The following is a 25,143-nucleotide window of genomic DNA, read 5'->3' as shown; positions in this document are numbered from 1 at the left end:
CTATCAAGGCATCTCTTTATTAGCTGCAGCTAGCAAAATCCTTGCAAGGATCTTAGCAAACTGTCTCCTAACTATATCCGAGGCTACCCTTCCTGAATCCCAAAATGGTTTTTGACCTTCTAGGGGAACAGTGGACATGATTTTCACTGCTCAACAGCTTCAAGAAAAATGCAGAGCGCAAAACCAACCCCTGCATATGGCGTTTATTGACCTGACTAAGGCCTTCAACACTGTAAATTGCAATGCCCTGTGGACTGTCCTTCTGAAAATTGGCTGCCCAGATAAATTTGTGAGCATCCTTTGGCTCCTCCGTGATATGACAGCAACAATCGCAGATAACAATGGCTCTCAAAGTGAACCATTCACAGTGGGATCAGGTGTTAAACAGGGTTATGTTATCACCCCAACTCTATTTATTATGTTCATTTCCATGATCCTACACATTGTCAAAGGGAAACTCCCCACTGAAGTAGAAATCATATATCGAACAGATGGAAAGCTCTTTAATTTGAGTAGGCTGAAAGCCAAGAGTAAGGTTACCATAACTTCCGTCACAGAGCTTCAGTATGCTGAGGACAACATAGTGTACGCGCACTCAGAGGATTACCTCTAAACTATCCTAAATATATTTGCAGAAGCTTACAAAAAGCTTGGCCTATTGCTCAACATCACAAAAACCAAAAGTGCTACACCAACATGCACAAAACAACCCCTCTGCAGCACAACAAATCCAACTCAGTGGTGTAACATTGGAAAATGTTGATCACTTCTCCTACCTGGGCAGTTCTCTTTCCACAAGGGCCGACACTGATACTGAAATCCAGCATTGCCTGAGCTCTGCGAGTGCAGCTTTATCTCGATTGAAGCATAGAATGTTTGAGGAACACTCACAGGGAAACCAAAATGCTTGTTTACAAAGCTATTGTATGCTTGTGAAACATGGAACACTTATAAATGCCATATACAACACCTTGGTGTCTCTGAAAAATTGTACATATCACTTGGAAATACAGGCGAACTAATGCCAATGTACTGGAAGAAGCAAAGATCACCAGAATCAAAGCAATGATTTGTCAACATCAGCTTTGTTGGACTGTTCATGTTGTTTGGATGCCTGATTATCCAAGTACTTCCAAAACAAGTACTCTATTCTAAATTTAAAAATGGAAAGCATAAAGCTGGTGGTCAACAAAAAGTTTAAAGACTCTCTCAAGGCAAATCTTAAAAAATGTAAATACCGACAATTGGGAAACACCGACAATTGTAAATACAATGTAAATACCGACAATTGTGAGCGCTCCAATTGGAGAACAGCCTTTACCAAAGGTGTCATGGACTTTGAAGACGCTCAAACATAGGACAAAAGGGATAAACTTGCTAAGAGGAAGGCACGGTTGGCAAACCCTCACCATGATCAACTCCCGCCTGGAAACCTATGTCCCCACTGTGAAAGGGCGTGTGGATCCAGAATTGGCCTCCACAGTCACCTATGTTAAGGAAGTGTTCATGGAAGACAATCTTACTTAGCTACAAGTGATCGCTGAAGAAGATTATTCTGAGAAATCAACGGATCCCCATATCTATTTAGTCACACTTCTCCAAAGCGTGCCACCATTGCTTAGAAACCCAAATTCACAGGAAGTAAATGGTCTGGACCTCACTCCTGTTGGTATTGAGGCTGCTTTCAGAACGTGACTGAGGGATTGTCATGTCACTGGCATTGTCCAATCAAGTGTCCATCACTCATGATGAGACATACTTACCCAATATGTCTACGTAATTATTGTCATTTTAATTTGCTGTGTAAACAACCAGAAAAAGACTCTTGGGAGAAGCAGACCTTGGCCGTAATTTCAAGGAGACAACATACTCATGTTGCTTTTTACTGTTGCAGCTTCATTGAAAAGCATTTGTGAAAAGTAGGGTAATTAGTCAGAACAGGGACCATTGCAGACTTGTGATCAACACATGCTACCTAAAAGAGAGGTTGCCTTGGTGGAGGGGCAGTGAAACTTGTGTTTGCCAAAACAATCCTGTAAGAAGCGTGGGCAAGACAAATTGGTGCTGTTATTTCTACTGCTGCGAAGCATGAAACTTAAGTTCATGCCTTAAGTTGTGGTAGTACTTCAAATAAAAGGATCTGTTAGCACGCTGTTTCCTTCTTCTTACAGCCATATTCCTCTTACACCCTGGTTTTAGCAGCCCCTAGCAGTTATATATAAAAAGGAAATATCTGTGCTGTTTAGACAGGGAGAAAGAATTCATCAATTCACATTGAGGAATTGGCTCACCACTAGTTTCTATTTCAAGGGAAGAAAAAAGAAAACAACTGCTGGGCCAGAGATCTCAAATTAGTGCTGATCTAATGAAAGTTAGGAGCTGGGGTAACATGTAACAGGAAGTGGGTTAAGGGAAGAAACTTATGTGTGAGGCTGCAGGTGGCTTCTAATCACTGAATCAGCAAGCACAGTTTGCTCATGCAACCAAAAGGAAACAACATTTGCTTGGTTAGACTCAGTTCTGAAGAGATCCTGTGTTAAGTTTTGCACATGTAAAATAATTTATCCTAGGATATTTTGATGGGACTCAAACTCCCACCATCAGAAATACTTGGTTTCTTGCTTCGGGGCCGAGAGAGGATGGAAAATGTCCATTCCACATTGGCATTCCTCCACCCCCACCCCCCAATGGAAAAATATGTCTGGAGGAGCACACGTGAAAGACATTGGCCTCTAACCAAAAAAGGAGTTAATATGCTTAAGCCTGCTTAGCTGTGGGCTGGATTTTGGTCATTATCTACTCATGTAAATTCCTTGGGTATTTTGCAGGCAATATTTCTGAGCTTGAGGAGGAGAAATCTCATCTTCTGTCCACTGATTCTTCTCCATCCTCAATGGCGGAACAAGAAATGTGGATTTGTGGGATTAAATAGGAAGGAATCTGTAGGAAATGTTTAGTGCTAAATAAGTCAGTGTTTGTGTGTGTTTTTAAAGGGAATCTGCACTACATTTTTGCAAGTGTACCTATAAGGTGTATGAGCTGTTCACACCACTGTCATTACATAGCAGGAGAATGCATTTGCCTTTTTAAATTTTCGGTATGTTTTTGGAGTATTGACCCAATAGTATATTAATGAACAAAACGTTTAAAAATAATGTTGACAGTTTCGGGGGTTTGTTATTGCTGTGGCTGGCACTCTAACATGCTGCCGATTTTTTGGCCTTGATATGAGGATGGACATTGCAGGAGTGTTATGCAGAATTTAACACCACATTAAGTGCTGTGTGGACCCACAGTGATAGACCTGCTTTTAGCTGATTGCAAAGCTGCTGTTAATAGGAAGAAACTCCAAAGGGTCCTTATAATGTGATGGGGAGTCAGTGTAAGCATCATTTGCTGCATCTTGTGATAATGTCCGAGTTTGTTATACGTAAGAGAGGGCACCAGGAAGAAAGTTGCAATCAATTAAAGGAAATTAAAGGAAGGGCAGGGGTCACAAAACTTTTTCAGCAGGGGGCCGGTCTACTGTCCCTCAGACCTTGTGGGGGGCCGGACTATTTTTTTTGGGGGGGATGAATGAATTCCTGTGCCCCACAAATAACCCAGAGATGCATTTTAAATAAAAGCACAGATTCTACTCATGTAAAAACATGCTGATTCCAAGACCGTCCGCGGGCCGGATTGAGAAGGCGATTGGGCCGGATTCAGCTCCCGGGCCTTAGTTTACCTACCCATGGGCTAAAGAGTGCAGCAAAAGATCTTTGATTAAATTCAACATGATAAGGACATAGGAACATAAGAACAGCCTTCTGTATCAGGCCAATGGCCCATCTAGTTCAGGATTCTGTTCACACAGTGGCCAAACAGAGGCCAGCAGGGAACAATTGTGCTCTTCCAACTTCTCCATCTGCACAAGCATTCCAGCTTGCCAGAAGGAACAACCTCCCCTCTCTTCCCCATGTGCTGGAGGGATCTCCTGACTCCTCCCCAAGCCAATTTCAGAGGGCATGGTAGAGAAGGAAAGCGAGGAAGCTCCATCCCTTAAGTGAATCCTCCCTCTTATTTTTAAATATTCAGAATGAAATAGATTTTAGGGCTCCTGGAGCCCCAGTGTCATTCTAACCTTGGGTTGATTGTAATTTTGTCTTCTGCTTCAGTTCATATTCAGCATTTCTATTTAGGAATGGTGACACCATGGGGTGAAAGCACCCCAATAATGCAACTGTGCCTTTTACTGCCAAAAATGCAGGTGATGGTGATGCATACGATGTGACCTCTTCCACTTGCTAGAGGTTTGTTTGTTTTTGCTCAGCATGATGTCACCAAAGGGCCAGGAGCACAATGCCACCCAATTATGGCTTCTCATTCACCCTGCATTTATATTGCTCAGGTAACTATGAATGCATAATATGCCAGCCAGTGATGTTTCGCTCCCTCTAGGGTAGCTCCCCTGCAAAGTGCAAAACTCCTTGCACTGTCCATAAATAAACACTCTGGAAGGAATTCTCTCTCTGAATAAATGAGTGCAGGAGGGGTGACCAGTTAAGGCTGCCAGGAAAAATGACTGCAAATATAGAAATGAAATAAGAACCAGGGTCATGATTAAACAGCAGAGAAGTGACACAAGAGTTAAGAGTCCTCCTTTGTTTATCTCGGTGCTGGTCCGGGGTCACCCTTCAGCCAGTAACACATCCTGGCAGTCCAAAATTAAAATAAAATAAATCCCCAACAACTTCAGAGCACTGTGGGCAGTGAAGCTTTTGCCCGGAGCAGGCAGATAATAAAACCAGTCCATTAAGCTCCTATTAGCCTAAAAGATGAGAACCCCCATCTGTGCTAATGAGCAGGCTCTTGCCAGGCCCAAACAGCAGGAGGCCTCCTCTAGGCAGCTCTTGCCAACCAGCTTTGCTGGCTGGTGGGAAATTAGTTTAGAGGATGCAGTCACGGACTTAAAAATGGGGGGGGGGGGGTTTGCAATGCATCAGCTGCCCATACAAAGACTCCCAGAAAGGATGCCAAGCAGAGACCTGAGGACCAACTTTTCACATTCGTCAAGAAGCTAAATTGCACTTGCCAAGCAAGAAGTGGGGAAGAAATGGAACAGGAAACTTGGGCTGCAGTTTGTCAAGGTGTAAACCCCATGAATACCACTGTGTTCATACTTCCTTTGGGAGGAATGGAAGGGTAAAATATTAATAAACAAAGAGTTGTGATCACAATATGATTCTCTTGAAGCACTGCATTGTTTTTTTGTTTTTGTTTCCTGCTCTAGGGAGACAGAGCCATTGGACAGAGACAGCAATGGATATATTAACTGAACCTATTGGATACTTGAGTCATTCCTTCCTTTGGTGAGCATCCATTCACATCATGTCTCCACCCATTTTGCAACAAATCTTGCATGTCTCCACTCCAAGATTTGTAAGAAAGGACTGTTGGATTGATGGATAGCCCTCTGTCAGCTATACTTTAGTAATTGCAGGGGGCTGGACTAGATAACTCTTGTGGTATCTTCTGACGCTACAATTCTATGATTGGATGGCTGCTTCAGTTTACCTTTTCAGTGAAACTACTTCTGCAAATGCTATATACATGTATAATCACACAGTTGTGAACATGTGTAAATTGCTGTACTCTCCCAAGTCATGCTTACAGTGGTACCTTGGGTTAAGAACTTAATTTATTCTGGAAGTCTGTTCTTAACCTGAAACTGTTCTTAACCTGAAGTACCACTTTAGCTAATGGAGCCTCCCGCTGCTACCACGCTGCTGCCACATGATTTCTGTTCTCATCCTGAAGCAAAGTTCTTAACCCAAGGTACTATTTCTGGGTTAGCGGAGTCCGTAACTTGAAGCGTCTGTAACCCGAGGTACCACTGTATTATTATTTCAAGCAAGTGTACACTGCATATTCCTGCAGCAATTTACATACTTGTGAGATCATCCTACAGGGTAATTTCAAGGGTTCTGATGGTTTTGTGACCATCATGTTTTCAAGCAATTAAGCGTTTTGAGCCTCATGAAGCAGTGGAAATGCCTACTCTGAATCCATCTATTGTTTCCCTGCTTTTACTGTAACTTTAGCTGCCCACTGTTGGAAAGAATATATAGAGATTACTTTTCAACATACATTCCACACACAATACGCAATAAAATTCTCCTCACCACTTCGCAGGATGATAAAAGCAACTGGCTCACCACATTCACTGCGGTTATATTCAAGCTGTGGTAAGTTACAACGTGGTCACTTGGTATTCGATAATATTCCAGATTCTGCTACTACAATACAAGACGGAAATCATATGCAAGCAGTGCATTCTGAGCACAGAATGGGTCTCTTGATGCAAAAAAACCCTCAATTCAGTTGGGAGCTGGGTATAGAAAGTAATACTCTTCCCTAAAGTTGTATATATATCTCCCCATGATATAGAACTTACTTTTTGTTCTAATGTCTAAGAATGAGCATAATTCTCTCATCTTGATGTGCAGTCCATGTGTGCTTTCTCTCAGCTTTCACGCGGACATGATCTACCTCATAGGATAGATACGACATGAAGCAAAATGCAGTTTTACTTTGCTAAGAGTTTTGCAAAAAAACATAGTTGCTAGATTTGGTTGAGTAGAATGGCTATGGGATCTGAACTTTAAGTCGGAAAGTCTCTGGTCTGAATCTTGCTTCTACCTTGATTCACAAGCTGACTGTAAGCAAGCTACACATTCTCTGACACAGTCGTGTCATTTGCAGTGCGGGGAATAATACTACTGATTAAACTTTTATAGCAGGGGTCGGAAACCTTAGGCCCAGGGACCAAATGTGGCCATCTGGGATTCTCTGTCTAGCCCTCAGGTCTCTTCCCAGGCCACACCTCTCAGTGTTCCCGCTCCATGCCCTCCTTGAGTGCTTTTGCCTAGTGGGAAGTGTCCTTAAACTGAGAAAATGCCTTTTGTTTGCTGGGATAGAGAGATATTTTTGCACAGCTGGAATGTAGCCTCTTCTGCAAAGGGAAAACTCACACCTGTTGCTCCACCTACTTTTGCCTCTGGCCTCATCCAGCACTTGCATGTGGCCCCTAGAATTGACCATAAGTCAGTGCAGCTGAAAACATGCCCCGGCCCTGCTTTACAGCAGTGTTGAAAGGCTTAAAGGTAAAGGTAAAGGTACCCCTGCCCGTACGGGCCAGTCTTGACAGACTCTGGGGTTGTGCGCCCATCTCACTCAAGAGGCCAGGGGCCAGCACTGTCTGGAGACACTTCCGGGTCACGTGGCCAGTGTGACATCGCTGCTCTGGCGAGCCAGAGCCGCACACGGAAACGCCGTTTACCTTCCCGCTGGTAAGCGGTCCCTATTTATCTACTTGCACCCGGAGGTGCTTTCGAACTGCTAGGTTGGCAGGCGCTGGGACCGAGCAGCGGGAGCGCACCCCGCCGCAGGGATTCGAACCGCCGACCTTTCGATCGGCAAGTCCTAGGCGCTGAGGCTTTAACCCACAGCGCCACCTGCGTCCCGTTGAAAGGCTTACAGCTAGATAATATACGTGAACCATACTGATACCTGAAAACACCACTCAACCAATGAGAAGATTTACAAGCTGATTCCAGCCAGGATATTCCATTCCCTTCTACACACCTCAATTTACCATCCCCTTCTCTATCCAATCATAAACCAGCATTCCACAGTCACTATGTTCATGTTCAGGCCTCTTCGAGTTTTTTTCTTTTTTGGGGGAGGGGTTCTCTCCTAATTCTGCCCAAAGTTTTTGTACTCCTACAATGTTGGAGTCCCCCCAAATCCTGATGATAGCTCCTTCTTGTGCAGGAATGGTGCTGTTTTGGTTATATATGAGTTCACTGAATAAATATGATTCTTATGGGTTACGTTATTCACAAACCTTTGGCCAGGAAATCATCCTAGATCCAGACACTCAAGACCTTCTGCCTTTCCAAGTGTGGGGAATAACAATTTGCTTCTTTGAGTTGCTTAGACTGACAGCACAGTAGAGAACACCAGGCAGACTCCACAGCTTGAGGGACATAAAGATGTTCGGAGTGAAGGAGCCCATCTGACCCCATCACTGTCACTGCCATGGTGCATTTCAGCTGTCTACAAGTTTCGTGAAGAAATACCTGTGCATGTAGGGAAAAAAAGTATACAGTCTTAACTCTGGATGTAGAGTGAGATGAGGGTTTTTTCCTGTTTTTATTATTTGGTGCATTGCATCAAATTGCTGCATAGCTCTGTGACGAGTCTTCAAGAAATGAGTGATTCTTGCACTCACATACCTTGCACAACAACCTCCTCTAATGCAATCAAAGTGTTACAGCTATTGTTATGCCTTACTAATGCTAATTGAGTCTAGTGAAAGAATAGAGTAAGTATTTGGCAGAATGATCTTTATGTTTATATTTCAGAGGTTCTTGTGGCTACTTTATTACAGCAAGCCTTTTACCAGTGTTTGTTCCCTGGCTTTATTTTTGAAAACTATGAGATTTTTCAGGCAGGAGAAAGGAAGAAATCTTGCTCACCTGCAATTTAAAAAGTAGGCCACCTTTTGAACATGATCCAAATAGATAGATAGATAGATAGATAGATTCTTTATTGTCATTACACAAGTGCAACATTGCACAAGTGCAACGAAATTGGATAATATCAGTGCCTTCTGTGCGTCATGATACCCATGGCCTATATGTAAGAGTCATGAATGCATTTTTATTTAAATGAGCACTGATCTGTTGTTCCGAGCTTGGCTTTCCTCTTGTTCAAGGTTGTGATCCCATCATGAAGGCATCTGTGCTCATTATGAGCATGCAACTTGTTTCTGAATTTCATTAAGTTGACAAATGGGTATTAGCAAGGCATTTGCGTCAGCTTGAGCTGTGATAATTTATCCAATTGGGCAGTTGCAGTTTTGAATCTGAAAACGATCTCATGAGGATTATGAGTCATTTTCATCTCCCTATAGTAGGGAACCACAGACGATGTACAGCAGCTCTGTTAGTTTAGGAAATCTAGAGTGTGTTGAATTTTGTTGTTCTTTTAAATGGAACATAGGGATAGTACACTTCATGATTCTGAATGCATTCATCCTCTTAACACTGAAGAGGGGGGAGGGATTGGCCTCATTTTAGACAAGCTGAGAGTTTTTTAAAACTGGGACTCTGGAGTGTGGACCTAACTAAGACTGCCAGGTCTGTTGGCCCACCTTGTCAGCCTTTATGCAGAAGCCTAAGTATATTTGCCGATCAGAAGGTCAGCGGTACAAATCCACTCGACGGTGGTGAGTTCCCATTGCTCTGTCCCAGCTTCTGTCAACCTAGCAGTTTGAAAACACACCAGTGCAAGCAGATAAATAGGTACCACTGTGGCAGGAAGATAAATAGCATTTCTGTGCGCCCTGGCACTCGTCACGGTGTCCTGTTGTGCCAGAAGCAGTTAGTCATGCTGGCCACATGAGCCGGAAAGCTGTCTGTGGACAAATGGCAGCTCCCTTGGCCTGTAGTGAGATGAGTGCCACACCCCATAGTCACCTTTGACTGGACTTAACTGTCCAGGGGTCCTTTACCTGTGTTTTTTTCTGGCACTTCATCTTTGATTAATATAAATACACGCATTCCTAAGGGAGGGAGCATTCAATGCCCTGGACTACAGCTGCGGACAACTGACTATCTGACACACATTCACTACTTGCCTGCTCAAGGATTATGCTAGACGAGTAATTGAATACTGCACCTGCGATGTTCCATTTCACTGGTAAAACTTTCTTCTCTCCTACCCCACTTTTAAACATTCCCTTGCCTTTATTGTTTATCTGTTGTTCTTGTTTTTATAAAAACGAGCAAACTCATTTCACAATTTGCAATTTCATATCACTAACATGCAAATTAAAGGGAATCTTCTCCCTAACAGCAAAAGTTTATCTTACATTTGATCTGGTTACGGGTAGTCACATACTTTGATTCAGCAATAAATCTTGCTGCAAAAACCTGTCGCTCAAGCAGAACGGAAGAGAATGGGGGTCACTGTGCTGGGCCCCTATTTAGAAATGGACAATGTGATCTCCACGACTGTTAGGTATCAAAGAGATAAGAGTGCCATGATTCATTGGTCACAATAAAAAAGCAGAGTGCTGAGTGGGGAAAGATACAGATGAACAGATAGTAGGGAAAAGCTTTATTTTAGTTTTAAATGCAGGCTCGCACTCATGTCTGCCCTGGGAGGGAGCATAAACTCTGTGCTACACCAGTATTAAGCCCTTTAGAGGGATTTGGAAGGCACACTGGCCTTGCAGATGACCCTTTCTAAAGTGGGAGAAATTATCTGTGATGCTTCAGTGGTAGAGTATCAAGTATACTTTTTAGAAACTGAAGCTTAAGCACCACTGCTATATTTATGCAGAAGTGAGGCTGCTTATTCGACACACACCACCAGTAGGGTTTATTTATATTTACAGTATTTTATTGCATTTACACTCTGCCTTTCTATAAACGATGACCAACAATAAAACCCAGAATAAAAATTGAACTGGAAGAACATGCCTAACAAGCGGCCCAGAAGGACAGTGGTGGTGGATCCCCTGCTGCTGGCTTGCCCATGCCATGGTGGTTTTTGCTACAACTGTTCCAGGCCACTGAAGTTGACAGGCCTGAAGATTGGGACCCCTAAAGCTGGGATGAGAAACATTTTTCAGCCTGAGGGCCACATTCTGCTCCAGAAAACCTTTCAGGGGTCAAATGTCAGCCACAGGCAAGGCCAGAAGCAAAAGTGAGCGGAGAGTGATAAATGTGAATTTTATGTTTGTGCAGTAGTAGGCTAGCCTCTTCACATACAGTACTCCTCACCTCCATCCATGCAAGCAAAAGGCATTATCAGATGCATTCAGGCCTAGCAAAAGCTCTTGGGGGGAAAGCAGAGCAGGGCTGGTGAGAGGTGTGGCATGGGAGGTTGTATGGCATGGGAGGAGTCCCAAGGGCAATGCAGAGTCCTGGATAGCTGCATCTAGCCCTCAGGCCTAAGATGCCCCCATCCCTGTTCTGAAGGGGATCCCATGGGGCTTTGCATTCAGCAGATCCAAAACTGTCAGCCATTTTGCTGCCACCCACCATTCTCTTTTTTTGGTGACTACTGTCTGCAGCTGTTGGTGGGACTACCATTGGTGGTAGCTTATTGCCCACTTAGGTGAAAATGGAGCCTCAATGGTGGAGTCCCATGGCAAAGCGGAGCTTAGGCTGAATCCTCCCCATCCCCTTTGTCATCAAGAGTATGTGTGTGTGGGGGGGGATTGCACTGTAATTCACAAAGCTGAGGAACAATGTTAGAATATATATATATATATATATATATATATATAGATATAGATATAGATATAGATATAGATAGATAGATATTACTGTAGATAGCTGTTCTTGTCTCTTGGATATTTTTTCAGACCTTCTCCCTCAAGGGAATACTTTACCCATTAATTTGTCTGCCAGGAAACTCCTGTGTGCCTTAGTCTCTGGTGGGGCCCAATCTGGGATGCCCTCTCTGCCTGCATTGGGCACCAGAAGGTCCTGTTGAACTTCTTTATCATGCCCACCTACCCCAAACAGACTGACATTGTGTCTGGAACATGGCCAGCAATCTCCTGCCACTGTACTTTGCCAAGTAAGATTGCTAAGGGGAGAAAAGCTGTCTTTCAGATATCCATGGGCACCATAGCCCACTTTTCCTGAGCCTTGAGGAGACACCTTTGCTACCTGGCTCTAATGGCCAGTCCACAGACACCTTGGGGTATCAAGAGAGATCTTCAGAAGTGGAAATATTGCCCAGAAGGAGCCAGTGGCTGCAGAAGGCCCTGACCCTTCAACTGGCTAGGTAGCAACACTCAGAGGATGGGGGTAGGCCAATGACTACCCAATCCTCTTATAAAACTCATCCAGTTGTTCCAGAACGTTGCTGAGAAAATGTGGGCATCTGACGTCAGCTGCAAGTTGTTTTTTCATTGTTTGGTAAGTTGCTTTGGTTGTTATCTACAGACATGTGGAGTATAAATACAGTAAACAAAGCAGAAGCCCATGAGACTTACAGAACTCTGGGTGGGGTTGATCAGGATCAACTACATGTCTGTCTAGCTCAGACTTCTGAGTGAGTAGTTCAAACATCTGAGTGAGCAGCTTAGAGTCTTAGACTCCTCTTGTGTAAGTGGCTTGCAGACTCACAGGTCTATGGAGGTGGTTGGATATATCTTGTTCATTTACCTGCAAGACTGATCCAGCCTAAACATATTTGATGACAATAGAGGAAGAGGAGTGTGTGCTACTAGATCTATAAACCGCCCTGCTATTTACACCAGTGGCTCTCTGGTGGCAGTGAGCATAAACAAATATAGTGGTGCACTCTGCTACTCTTAGCCTGCGCTGCTGAATGGTGGCCATCTTGAAAGTGTCCTATCCTCAATGTTTCAGAGAGCGGGGTGACTCTTCTAAGAACTTGAGCTGGCAGAAGAAGAAAGGCCTACAAGTGTCTCAACAGATGGTGTTGCTGAAAGGCATTACTTGGAATTAGTGCTGTCTTCCAACAGAAGATAATCTTCAGTCAATTCATTGTATAGCTTCTAACCATTTAATACATCATCTGCATATATTTGCATATGAATGAAAAACAGAGTCTTGACAAAAAGTAGTGTTTTCTTGGTTTTTAGATGATGCACAATTTTTGCTACACCTGCCACTATCTTAGAGGGATTGTCCCATGTTGGAAGAGAAGGAAAGAGGCTTCTTCTGAAATAGCACCTGCCACATTCACTTTTTCCAAGTACCGTACTTCTTTATAAAAACCATTTATCTTTTTTTTGAAAAGTGCTGCTGTCTAATTAATCAGGTGCTCCTTTTTAATAATCCAGTAGGGTTTTCAACTGATAAATCCAACCAGTTAGGTGGCTAAACATTGCAGCCCCGCTGGCCCCTAGCACAATGTGGGCTTCTAAGATGTGGCACTAGCTATGCTGGCTGGGACTGACAGGAGTTGGGAGTCTAACAGCTTCCGGAAGGCTACAGGTCTGTTCCCCATCCCACATATTGAAGCGTCAGAGATCCAGGATGATCAGCAGATCTATGCAAAAAACCATTGGGAAAGCAGCTTTGAGAGCCTAGTGTGGAAAGTCAGGGCATACATTTATATAATAAGCAATAAGAATTAATAAATGACCTTAGCCTTGTACAAAACAAGAAAGTCTTTGGGGCTCCTTTGCATGGAATAGGAGATTCAAAGTGTCTTTTAAATTTTAATCTGCCCAGCCAATCATAGACCCTTGGACTATCTCAGAAACAAAAGGGAATATCTCAAAATGAGCTAATATACAATCCATAAAACAGGGAGTTGAAAGGCAATGAGTTGTAGCTTCTATTTCAATTGCACTGTGCCAGGGAGAGCACCATTTTTGTTGTTATTGTAATTACAATTACTTAATTGAGCACCCTTTGCAAGTGATGTGCTGAGCTAGTTTTTGCTGAGCTCTGAAATCAAAGTAGCTATTTTAATCTACACCAGCCTAGGATCTGGTCCATATCTCTGACAGGCAGACAGTGATGATATGTGACCTAGTCATTAATGCTACACAAACCAATATGATCTTCTAGAGAGGAAATTAGTCAAGAAATAGCTACACACATTACAGTACTGGACCAAAGAGCTGCTGTAAAAAGTCCCAAGGAGCTCCCTTACGACGGAGTCTACCTTCATTCTGTGTCCATTTATTCCTATCCTTCCCAAAGCAAGACAATCCTCTGCATGAGGTTCCTGATACTTTGGTTAAGAGCTCAGAGAGAGAGAGAGAGATACACCTTGACTCTAGCAGCCTGAACTGTGTTCTCCTGCATCTCAGTTGCATGTAAGGCAAGGTGGGGAATTCATAGCTTCTACAGATGTTGAATTCTCAATTCCCATAAGCCCCGAGCTAGCACGGCCAATGATCAGGGATGATGAAAATGGTAACCCAGCTAGCTACATCTGGAGAGCTAAAGGTTTCCCACTTCCAATGAAAGGTAACCAGTGTCTGCTTCAGGCCACAGTCCTAAGCATGCAAAACAAGTCCTATTTAAATGAATGGCAGTTAATTATAGTAAAGACAGTTGGAATGTCACTGTATCCTAATTTCCCCATTGAAATCAGTTATGTTCACTAATATACTACAGTGTCATGAAGGACAGTGACTGGCAAAGTATTGCTCTTTTTCTATGTTCTGGCAAACTTCTCATTGATTTCAATTTATCAGCATTTAGGATGTGCAAGGCACAAGCCATGTGTGATTCAGCTTTGTCCTCTTGCAAGGTCTGCTGCAGGGAAGCATAAATTCACCTCTTGGAGTATCCCAAGAGTCCTTTGTCTAGTCTAGTCTAACCTTGACTATCTCTAGAAATGGAGGCAGCTGAATAGTCCTTGTTATGTCCCCTTGGTAACTGATTATGTAGCTGTGCCTGCAGATAAATGTCCTCTCTCTCTTTTGGCTTTAAAGTAAAACTCATGTGAGACATAAAACATTTCAGCTATTTACACTAGTTTGAGGCATTTTTAATGTCTCCCCTCCCCCTTTTTTCCCCTAGAGGGAAATTAAAGGACTTTGGCTGAAAGGTATTTTTATTTTTTTTAAAGTTGTAAGGAACAATGGGCGGTTATCATGCAACATATTTTAATAAGGTGAAAACCCACCAAATACTTGTGTGCAATCCCTCCTTACCATAGACTGAGCTGCTGTGATGTCACAGAATGTCCATAGACATCTCTAGCGCAGCCAAAGGCCCAGTAAGCAGTGTAAATAGTGCATATTCTTTGACCCCAGAGGCAGAAAAGAGTTTCATGAAGTTTTGGAAGCTGGGTAAGAAGAGAAACCAGGAATTGGGAGACCAGTGATGGCAGGACTAGCAGGCAGGGTGACTGAATGAAGCGGGATGAGCTGAAGAGAATTAGGAATGCACAAGGGTGAGAGGCAAGGACCTGAATGGAAACAGACAAGAAGTTGAGGAAAGGAAACAAGAGAACCAAGGGAAACCCACACACCTTCCACATAGGCATGTGTTGTTCTTGGCGAAGAAGAGTAGACACGGAAATGTTCTGAGGAATCATGGGAAATGTAGGTGAGGAAGACAAAGTTGTAAGGTCCCAGTCTGCATCTGTTTTGGATTTTTTAAAAACTTAACTGTTTTTATATGCAGAATTGTTTTAAAGTGTTCGTATTGTTTTCATATGTGGAGTTGTTTTACAGATGAAACTGTTTTTAAGTGCTTTTACATTTTCCTTTTTTATGGCTGTAACGGTTTTCTTTATTTTATAACTGGATTTTTTATATTTTTAATTTTGGTAATCAGCACTAGGATCTTATGTTAAAGTGTGGGTAAGTAATCTAAATAAATAAAAAGGATAGCTTAATGCATCAAAGTGGTCATCATTCCATAGACATTTAAATGCATTTGATGTTTCAGCCCCGTAAACACGTTTGTGTGTGCGTAAATCTTGTTCTCAGAGAAAGATTCTTTCTGATTGCCATATGAAGCTTTCAGATGTAAAAAGGCAGAAGAGAAATTATTTGGTTAATAGCTCCCAACGACTGATATGCAACAACCATGGGGTTGTTGTGGTAATAAAGCTGGTGTGTGAGTGTTTGTGAACACATATATGCTAACCTGGACTACTTGGGAAAATGGTAATGGAATAAATAAGTCATAAACTATGGACAGACTTGGGTCTGTGTTACAGTTCTAGTAATCCCATCGTTCTTAATGGATTCTTGGAAAATGCAGATTCGTCGCAGGACCTAAGTAAGGGCATAATCTTTGGAGTCTCTCACTGTGCCATTTGAGAATTAAAAGCATTTATTCACTATGCACACAGAAATGGTTTTATCTGGCAATAAAAAAATTTTATGGGCTTCTTAGTAAATTTGTACTGATTTCCAGCAGCAATATCTTCTATGGTGTTTGAGGAAAACCAAGCACTGCACAAACCATCACATATAAGCAGATTTGGTGCCAGGCCTTCAGGTGGTCTTCCTCGCAATGTCATATGTCAACAACTCAAAAATTGGTGAAACAGAGTGGCCTGCTTATATGAATACAACTTGCTCTTTGTTTTTTGTTTGTTCAAAATTATAACAAGACATATTATCCAAAAACATATCATCCTTATTCCCCCCCCCATTTTTCCTCCCTCCCCCCTCCCACACAGAATCCACCCCCCCCCCCGGACTTCCCTCAGTTCCAGTCTTTGGTTTCTCTAATAATGCTGTTTTCTGCATGTTACAAAGTTGTATAGATCCTCAAACTGTTTAGCTGATTATTATCAGTAAAAAAATTGTGAATGTTTATTCAAAACCTGCCAGGGAGTCCAGTTTGCTTTGTTGCATCTTCAGATACTTTAAGGATGAATGGGAACCTTTTACAAAGCCAGTTATCCTTGTCCTGTAGCTTATATGTCAATTTTGCCAGTTCTGCATAGTCCATCAATTTTTCTTGCCATGATTCTTTAGTTGGGGTTTCTTCAGTCTTCCATCCTTCCATCCTTGCTCTTTGAACTTGCTCTGCACCCTTGTCAACGCATGATGAGCGATGGGTGATCAGTATGATTACTAAAATTCCTGCTGCAGACCATAGCTGGAAAGTATTCATGCCTCAACTGGTGCTGCTGATTTGACTAGAAGGGACATTCCATTAGGTGACATTCAGTGATCTTCTTAAGTATGCAACAAGCTATCTACTGCATTGCTCCATAAAATCTACAATTAGGGATGAAATTTTCTGATAATTTTGACATTGAACTCATTTGCATGTTTGTTTTTCCTTATTCTTGATCTCAATGAGAAGTGGGTTTTTTTTAAGGTCTCCATTTAAAATATATTACAAATTCTAGCATATCTGAAGAAGTGTGCATGCACACGAAAGCTCATACCAAGAACTAACTTAGTTGGTCTTTAAGGTGCTACTGGAAGGAATTTTTTTTGTTCTAGCATATTATATGCACTATTACACATATAGTATTATATGCATATACACCCCAGCACAAAAACAGATAAACAAAAGTGCATATAACTGTGTAAAATACTTATAAAAAAAGTTGTAGAAACATAGTACCACATGGGGCTTGTTTCTTTTGATGGGGGAGATGTATATATAGTTGGACTTAAAAACAAAACAACCAATAATGTATGAGCAACTTGCTGGAATAACGCAGGTAAAGCTTGATTGGGTCAGAACTGGCAGATTCCATGTATAAATTAGTTTTAAATGGATTCCTCTTTCATCACCATTGAAAATGGGAAAATCTATATCTCCTGGAGACACACAATGAAGTGAAGAGTCATTTTGCTGAACTACCGGTACTTCAACTATGTTTCTACTTATATTATTTATTACTCTTTCCAGGAAGGAAAATGTGGCATGTGAAAGAAGGGGAGGGGTGGGTGCCAGTACGCTTGAGCAGTTGCTGGGATATGTGCCCCTGGGACATCTGCCATTTAAATTAGCCATAATGCTCCTGATATAATGCCATTCCAGGCCAATGTTGAATATTAAAATGGTAGCCCCACTGGAGCTATGTGAGAAGCATTGTGGGTAATTTGATTTTTTAAAAAATTGAGCTTTCAATTGTTGTAACCTGTCCTGGGAGCTGAAGGTGAAGGGCGGGTAAAATACTGAATAAATAACAAGAGCAATAGTAATTAAAATGGTGGCTTGCTCACAGCCTTGCACTGATCACAGGGCTACTTGTTGCTTGCTGCCATCACCAGCTGATAAACTGCCTGAGGGGGCACTAATGTTGGAGAGAGCCTACCAGGAGGAACTTTGCATGATAGACCTTCAAATCCAAAGCCAACTCTGAAAGAGGGAAAACGGAGGGGAAAACCATCAAGGGTCAGAACATATTTAATTCTCTTGATATTCATGCAGATTACTCTTATATTCTGTGAAACATTGAGCAAGATGCATAGTTTCTCATCTGTTTCCTCAGCTATTTTCTTTTAATTCAAGGGTTTCCAACAACTGCAGCGTCTTTTTCCATGATCAAGGAAGTTTTACAGTCCTGCAGCAGCATTTGAATAACTTTATGGCCATTTGTCATCTACCACAGGACATGTCTTTATGTTTTATGAGTTTTGCAATAAAAGCTTTTCATGACAACACAATGAATACTTACGGCAACGAGAGACGTTAAAGAGCATGTTCTAAAGTGAAGACACAGTCCACCAAAAGGGATTTCATGGCCAAGTGTAGATGTTCAAGGGCCAAAAAGACTGTGAAGAAACTAAAGCTGCATTTTATATGGTAGAAGACTGTTTAATCCGGAAATAATTCAAAATAAGCCAGCCTTGAACTAGAAACAAAGCAAGCAGCATCCATATAATTTGGTTTCCTTGTACATTGCACTCTTCATTGTGCTGTTAACAGTTAACCACACATTTTTCTATTCTGATAAGGAGAAAAAAGTTATCTACTTAATTGCTTGCTCTCTGCTTTGGCATGGTTTGTTCCTCTGTTATCCAAGCCATCGCAAATGATCCTTACTCCAAAAAAACTTTAATCCACAGTGCTGTTTACATTTGTATAATGTGGTCCCAAACAAAATTCTTGGTGTGAGGTCTGGAAGTGGCAAGGGCTAAGAGAAGCATATGTTGCTCTTTCTAAAGATCCATATTCACAAAGACAGTTGGAGGAATTCTAAGGAAGTGTTTTAATACATGGTTAGGATGAATATCCTCTTTGGAATCCTACCTACTGCCGGCATAAATTCCACCAAGGGACTTACAAAGGTATTATAGGTTGCTGGCATCTAGGTGACCCATGTCTTATTGCTGATTTCATGTAAAGCACTACATTTTGCTATGCCTGATGTGAATTCTTTAGAGAAGATGTACATCTACTATGCATCATCCTAATACCTTTCATGTCCTTCTCTTTGTTTCAATGTATAGATGGACACAATATTGGTGTCATCACTGAAGCAAAATTCATTTGCCAGCCCAGTCAGCTTCTATATGTGGAATGCAGTGGGATGAGAAGTATGCAAACCACAGCCAGCAAAACGTCAACCCTGATTTCCCCTCAAAGACACAGGACTCACTTTTTAATTTTATTTTAGAGTGATTTTTAGCCAGAAGAGTTTTGGAAGTTGTGTGCAAATGTGTGAAAAACAAATACAACAGCCTTCCTTTTGTTTATTGAAGGCTAAAACATTGTTAGCACTAAGGCTACCATTCTAAGCACACATGGAGTAACTTTCATTGAATGTCATAAAGAACTGAACAATAAGTGACCTGTGTCACATGCTTAAATGAGTATGCTTAACCTGGCTTTTGTTTTGGAGAGGAAGTGGCTATGGGCCCCCAGTCTAGAACATGCTTCTCTTCTTGTTCAGCACTCTATAGAACCAGTTTTCTGTTGAAATTCACCCCTATCTGGCTGCAATTACACATGTATGAAAACTGCTCTGCATAAGTAGCAGAGTTTTCTTTTTAAACATCTAATTTGATGACGATTAATCAGTTGTTTTATTTGTACGCGGCCTTTCCAAAGTTAAATCCATGCTATCAGCATACAACATAAAAAATTGCATAACCACGAACATAAAGAATGTAGTTATAAAAAATAAACAAAACATAAAAATGTGCACATCCAAACTGAACGTTTCCCACATAAATCATAAGATACAAAATATACAAAAAATTACATCAACAACAGCCCCCCCCCCCAGCAAAACCCCCTAAACAAGGATCCCAGCCCAAGATTCTGTTCAGCAACCTCAGATTTTGTAGCTGGAGTCAGTCAGGGCCCCACCCTCCCAAGCCAGGTAGAAAAAGGTCTGCAAAGCAGGGAGCAGGTCTTCCAGGGCTCTCAGCCAAGATGGACACTGGCTGTGTAATGATTAGATTATTTTATGTGAAACTTTATACTAAACGTATACTTCACAGGACTTTTTAATGTGTGCATACTAAAAGTACTTCTTGTGTCAATTAAAATTATTTATTTATTAAAAAATAAATAAGTGTACATTGACAAATACTGTCTGCATCAAAAAAGTTGTCTGTATAATGCATGTGTCAGACATTTCCAATGAGAAACACAAGTCTCCCTGGCTAATAATCACAGGTTATATTTCTCCATGCACACTGGCCTGATCACATTTATCTGTCCGTTGCAATTATTATGTAAGCCTGCAGTTCAAATTCAGGATGCAGTTTGGAAGGCTGCCTGTTATGTATTGTGGAACTGACTTTGACAGTTTTGGTAGCTGGAACCCTTAGCAATAGGAACACACTTAATAATATTGCAAGTCGTGGAAGAAATGATGTTTAACTGACAAAAAATAATAATCAAACAGCCCTCAGTTTAAAACAAAGCTCAACATTTCACTGAAGCTTGCCTGTTCTAGAGGACCAAAGTAGACATAAATCTTTTTTAAACAAATTGCTGGCACACATGGGTGGGGTGAGCCCAGTGGCGTAGCGTGGGTTGTCAGCACCCGGGGCAAGGCAAGTAATTTGCACCCCCTAACCCGTGGATTTGCGCCCCCTAACCCTAACCCCCAGATGTTGCGCCCGGTGCAGCCGGCCCCCCTGCACCCCCCAAGCTACACCACTGGGTGAGCCAGACCGTGGGGGGGGGAAGGGGGGTCAATGGTCACAATCATAATAACCTCACACCTCCCAGCATAGAGTCTATTTGCAATTAGAGAAGAGATCCCATTGGCATCAATAGGATACTTTCTTCTAAGACTGGGGAAAGGGTTAATGTTCCCACCCTACTCTGCCAGCCCCAATCTGGCTCTCCTCCCCCCTGCAGGCTATTTGTTAAAGAAAAACAAATCCTGCAAGGACAAACCATGTGACAAACATCACACCAAGGCTTGCGGACACACTGTACCTTTAAAGCACATTCTTTCCTTCAAAGAATTCTGGGCATTGTAGTTTGCTAAGGGGTGCTGGAAAATGTAACTCTGCAAGGGGTAAACTATAGTGCCCAGAATTCTTTGAGGGAAAGAATGTGCTTCAGATGTGCTTTAAAAGGTATAGCATGTACAGTCTTAGGATGACGCACAAATTTACAGTGGAGAAGAGGCCAGGAATCGCTCACTCCGGCTTGGGGAAAGGTAGGCTCATTGAGTTTCACACAAGAGTTTCAGCTCTGGTTCCGTCAGCTGTGATGCTCACAAGCAGTTGATCTATGCTCAGTCCTGCACATGATGTGAGAGAGGCCTATTTCGGCTTTGCATCGGGGTGAACCCAAGTCTTGGTATTGTGCATTGTGACTTATACTCCCCTGTAACATAGACAGCGAATGTTTGGCTTGTTACAGGTTGGGCAAACCCTAAATGATTGTGTAAATAGTACAGAATACTTTCTCTCACTCTCTTAAAATCTCTTGCCAATTATTTCTTCTTAATCTTTTTCCTCTCTCAATTTTTCCTGCTTTTCTTTTTCTCTCTTTCCCCCTATGTATTTATTGTATTTTGATCTTTTTTAAATAGTTTTGGACAAAAAAGACGTATGATAGATAAGCTTTATCTCTTTATAAATCCTAGTAAAATGTAGTCAGAAATAAATAAATAGTACAGAAGCAACATCTACATGGTGACCACATCACCCCTTTCTTGAATGCTATCCACCCCCCTAACCTAGCCTTCTTATCTTCAACTATTTATTACTTGCTGGTATGAAGCATTTAAAACTAACAGCCCCCTCCCCTCTTTCCTAAGGGCATGTGCGTGTATTATATCTATATAAATATCTATATCTCTATCAGGGCCGGATTTAGGTTTGATGAGACCCTAAGCTACTTAAGGTAATGGGGCTCTTTATATGTCCAGCTGTCCTTTGTCAACAACAAATTGTTGCTGTTTTTTATGTTGAACATATGCTATATGGTAATTTATGGACCTAATAGGTATCTAGAGCCATTTGCACGGAACAAAATATGTATTTTAGCAAAGTAATTGTGGAACTGAAATACAATTAAAAATAAGTATATTGATAGTGAAATACAATTAAGAAGAAGTATATTAATAGTGAAATAATTATCAAGCTCCAGCTTAAAATGATTTGGGGCCCATTACTTACATCATAGGAGCCTACACAACACAAAACACTGTTGCTGTATGTAGGTTTTATTTGTTTTTTATATTATATTTTGGAAAGGTACATCCAGGTTTATCCCCCCTTTAAATTTGTTGGGGGCCCACCCTAAGCCATAGCTTGTTTAGCTTATACGTAAATCCGGCACTGAAGTCTTGGAGACTTCATCACTCGCGCCCCTCCAAAACGAAAGTGGCGCGACGTTCGCGCGGGCGCTTCGACCCCTCCTGTCCGGCCGAGCTCGCTGCTCCGCCTCTCCGCCGCTTTCGCTCCTCCTCCGCCGGCGCGGCGGCTCCTCCCCGAGCCCGAGGAGGGAAGCGAAGGGAGGGAAGGGGGGCGGAGCGGATGAGCTGCCGCCGCCGCCGCCGCCGCCGCGCACTGGAGCTGCCGCGCCTCAAGCCCAGCAAGGCAGGCAGGCAGGCAGCGAGCGCAGAGCCGGAGGAAGGAAGGAAAGAAGGACGGAAGCGAGCGAGCGGGCGGCCGGCTTGGCTCGCCCCGGCAGGCAGCGGCGACGGGGTGAGTAAGGTGCGCAGGAAGGGGTAGCCGGGGCGCCGCTGCTGCGGCCGCAGAGGCGGCGGCTGGCTCGGTCTCCCGGTCCCTCCCTCCCTCCCGGCCCAGTGCGGGGCCGGCTCGCCTCCCTCCCTCCCGCCGCCAGGCCGAGGGGCCCTGCTGCTTCCCCTTGGCTCAGGGCCCGGCAGGGAGGGGTCAGGGTGTGCTCCCTCCGGGGTAAGGAAAGCAGCCGAAGCGTCTCCCCGCTTCACCCCCCCCCCCAGGAAGGTTGGAGGGGACGGGGAAGCGGGTGGGGAGGTCTTGCACCCGGCCAGGAAAAGGAGAGGAGCCTTGACAGCCAGGCTGGAGCCCGGCCAGAGAAGTGCCTGGCCGGAGTGCAGGCAGGGGACGTGTGTGTGCTTGGCGGGGCTAGGCGAGGAGATTGCAGGGGGGGGGGTCCTGACCCACCCAGGGTACCAAAGGGTGACAGGAGTCAGGACTCCAGATTGTATGTTGAGGGTGGGAGGGGGTGGTTTTGTGCGATTTTGACAGTACAGAGACACGTTTCTTCTTTGACACCCCCTCCCCTGCGCAGTTTTTTAAGACTTGCCTCTGGAGGAATCCCCCCCCCCCTTTGTATGATTGGGTTGCTCTGCCCGTCGGTTAATGAAGGATAGGTGCTATTTAGGCGGGGATAATGTCCCAACTGCATCCTGGAAGCAGGAGAACCCAGGCTGCTCCATCGAGAAAGGGGTGTGTTGTGCTAGGAGCTCCTATTATGGTTGATGTGGATACAAATATGTGATGGGAGGGGGGGCTTGCTTCCTCTACCAGGGCTAGTTGAATGGTGGGGTTTTTCTTTGTAGGGCGTACATAAACTGGAATCCTTCCTTCCTTCTAAGGCATCTCTGTTGGGAGTGGCTGCCAGGCAGGCAAATGTTCCTTAAGCCTTCTGGTTACTATTTTGATGTCTTTGGCTGGACATGGTGGTCACTCCTTCTGTTCACAGAACCTCTTGTGGTGTATAACAACATTTTCTGGGGGAGGGGAGAGGCGATATAAGGGAGTTTAACCAATAGGATCTGAACTCTGGGACCTGCTCTTCACTTCCACCCCCAGTATAATAAGCGGAACATGCTTATTAACCTGTGTCTCCAAAACTAACATCTTGTTGACCCTCCCACAAGGTTGCTTTGGTGCACTCTGCATTGGGGAAAGGCAAATCATTGGCAGGCAACGCCTTGAATGGCACATTGTTAACTTGTGGCCAGTGTTGCTCCCCCTCCCCACCGCACTCCACTTGGACTTAAGTTTCTTGCTTGTGCCAGTAATAGGGAAGTAAAATGCAGGATTTCCCCACAGTTTCCCATGCAACAGGATATCAGGAAAAGAAACGGTGCCAGAGACACTGTACTTCTCTGTTTTGGGTTGTTGTGGTTGGTGGGAAGATCCCTGGCAGCTTGTCTTCTCTGTACTGCTTGCAGGGTTCATCCTGTTGCTGCCATTCTGCTGCTGAGTTCCTGAGGAGGTAGGTCTTGTCTTCTGCTGTGTAATTGTGTTTTTGCTGAGGGTCCCAGTTTGGGTCAAAATACATCCCTTGACTTTATGACAATGCTTTTGGCTGCTTCCAGATGAATGTTCTTTTATAAAAAAAGTGTCACCCCTCTTTTTCGCTAGCAGTAGCTGTTCTCTCTCTGCTTCTCTCTCTCTCTCTCACACACACACACACACACCTCCCCTCTGTCCCAGCGATTTTTGATTTTTAAAATGAAACTTGGTTTCAAGTTTGTGCTGGGAACACAACAAGTTGCAAAGCATAGCTTCGGAAATTAAAAAGTGGCCAAGCACTGGCAGGAAAGTCTTTTTGATGGACGGGTAATTCAAAATGGCGCAGGGAGGGACTTGTGATGCCTCGTGTTGTTGCCACTGGCACCATCCAAAAGGTATCATCAGAGCATGCCTGGCCTCTTTCCGCATAGTGAGAGTAGTAAGTGGGGTCATTAGAAATCATTTGGAATAGAAATTTCTGTTTTCCAGGAACTTGGGCTGCTGGTTAATAGTATTTCTTTCCACAATGCATCCTAAGGTGACTTTGTCTGCCCAGTTTAGTCATGGCACCACAGTCTTAGTATTGTAGATGCAGTGCCTGGAACGCCATCTCACCTTAGCATCCTGGTGTGGAGTAGAACCATTGTGAGGACAGAGTGTATTTTGTTGTTTTTGAAAGCTGACTAAATTAAGTGTGTGTTTTCTCTCTTTTTATCCCTTCATAGCACTGACATAAAGATTAGTGGGGAACTTGAGGCAACTTTGCAGGCTGCTCTGACCTGCGTATTAAAGTTTTGAGTTGCCAGTGGCTTCTGTAGTTGGCAGTACTACTGAATTATCAAACTTGGCAGTGTTGCAACAGACTGGCCTTATGCTGTTTCCCCCACCTAGGCTGACATCAGTGAGCAAGGTTTCTTTTGCGGGGCGGATGAGCCTCTCCTGTCATTAATGCAGTTGCCTGTCTGTAGTACTTCCTATTTTGAAAGAGTATATTGTGTTTCCTTTTGGGATATATT

The 25,143-nt window shown here is 43.2% G+C and overlaps 1 protein-coding gene and 1 long non-coding RNA gene across 6 annotated transcripts in view; both read left to right on the top strand.

Moving 5' to 3' along the window:
* LOC310847580 overlaps nt 1-20,019 on the top strand; it is a 30,069-nt gene extending 10,050 nt beyond the window's left edge. Inside the window, exons 2-4 of the long non-coding RNA XR_014565903.1 lie at nt 5,273-5,351; nt 17,724-17,876; nt 18,935-20,019. This is a non-coding gene — a long non-coding RNA (uncharacterized lncRNA). The remainder of the gene's footprint in view (nt 1-5,272; nt 5,352-17,723; nt 17,877-18,934) is intronic.
* Nucleotides 20,020-22,363: 2,344 nt separating this feature from the next.
* The window catches only part of RAP1A (RAP1A, member of RAS oncogene family), an 89,567-nt gene continuing 86,787 nt past the window's right edge, over nt 22,364-25,143 (top strand). The window contains exon 1 of one of the 5 annotated variants that reach the window (XM_083745452.1): nt 22,364-22,606. The gene's annotated coding sequence lies outside the window, so the exon portion shown is untranslated. Of the gene's footprint in view, nt 22,817-23,734; nt 24,108-25,143 lie in introns of those variants that run through there. The other 4 variants (XM_083745453.1, XM_083745456.1, XM_083745454.1 and 1 more) reach the window with 4 other exon arrangements.

The sequence above is a fragment of the Podarcis gaigeae genome, assembly GCF_964106915.1.
Source record: "Podarcis gaigeae genome assembly, chromosome: 6".
In the NCBI taxonomy this organism is placed as follows: Eukaryota; Metazoa; Chordata; class Lepidosauria; order Squamata; family Lacertidae; genus Podarcis; species Podarcis gaigeae.
This window is presented reverse-complemented; position numbering and strand designations above follow the sequence as displayed.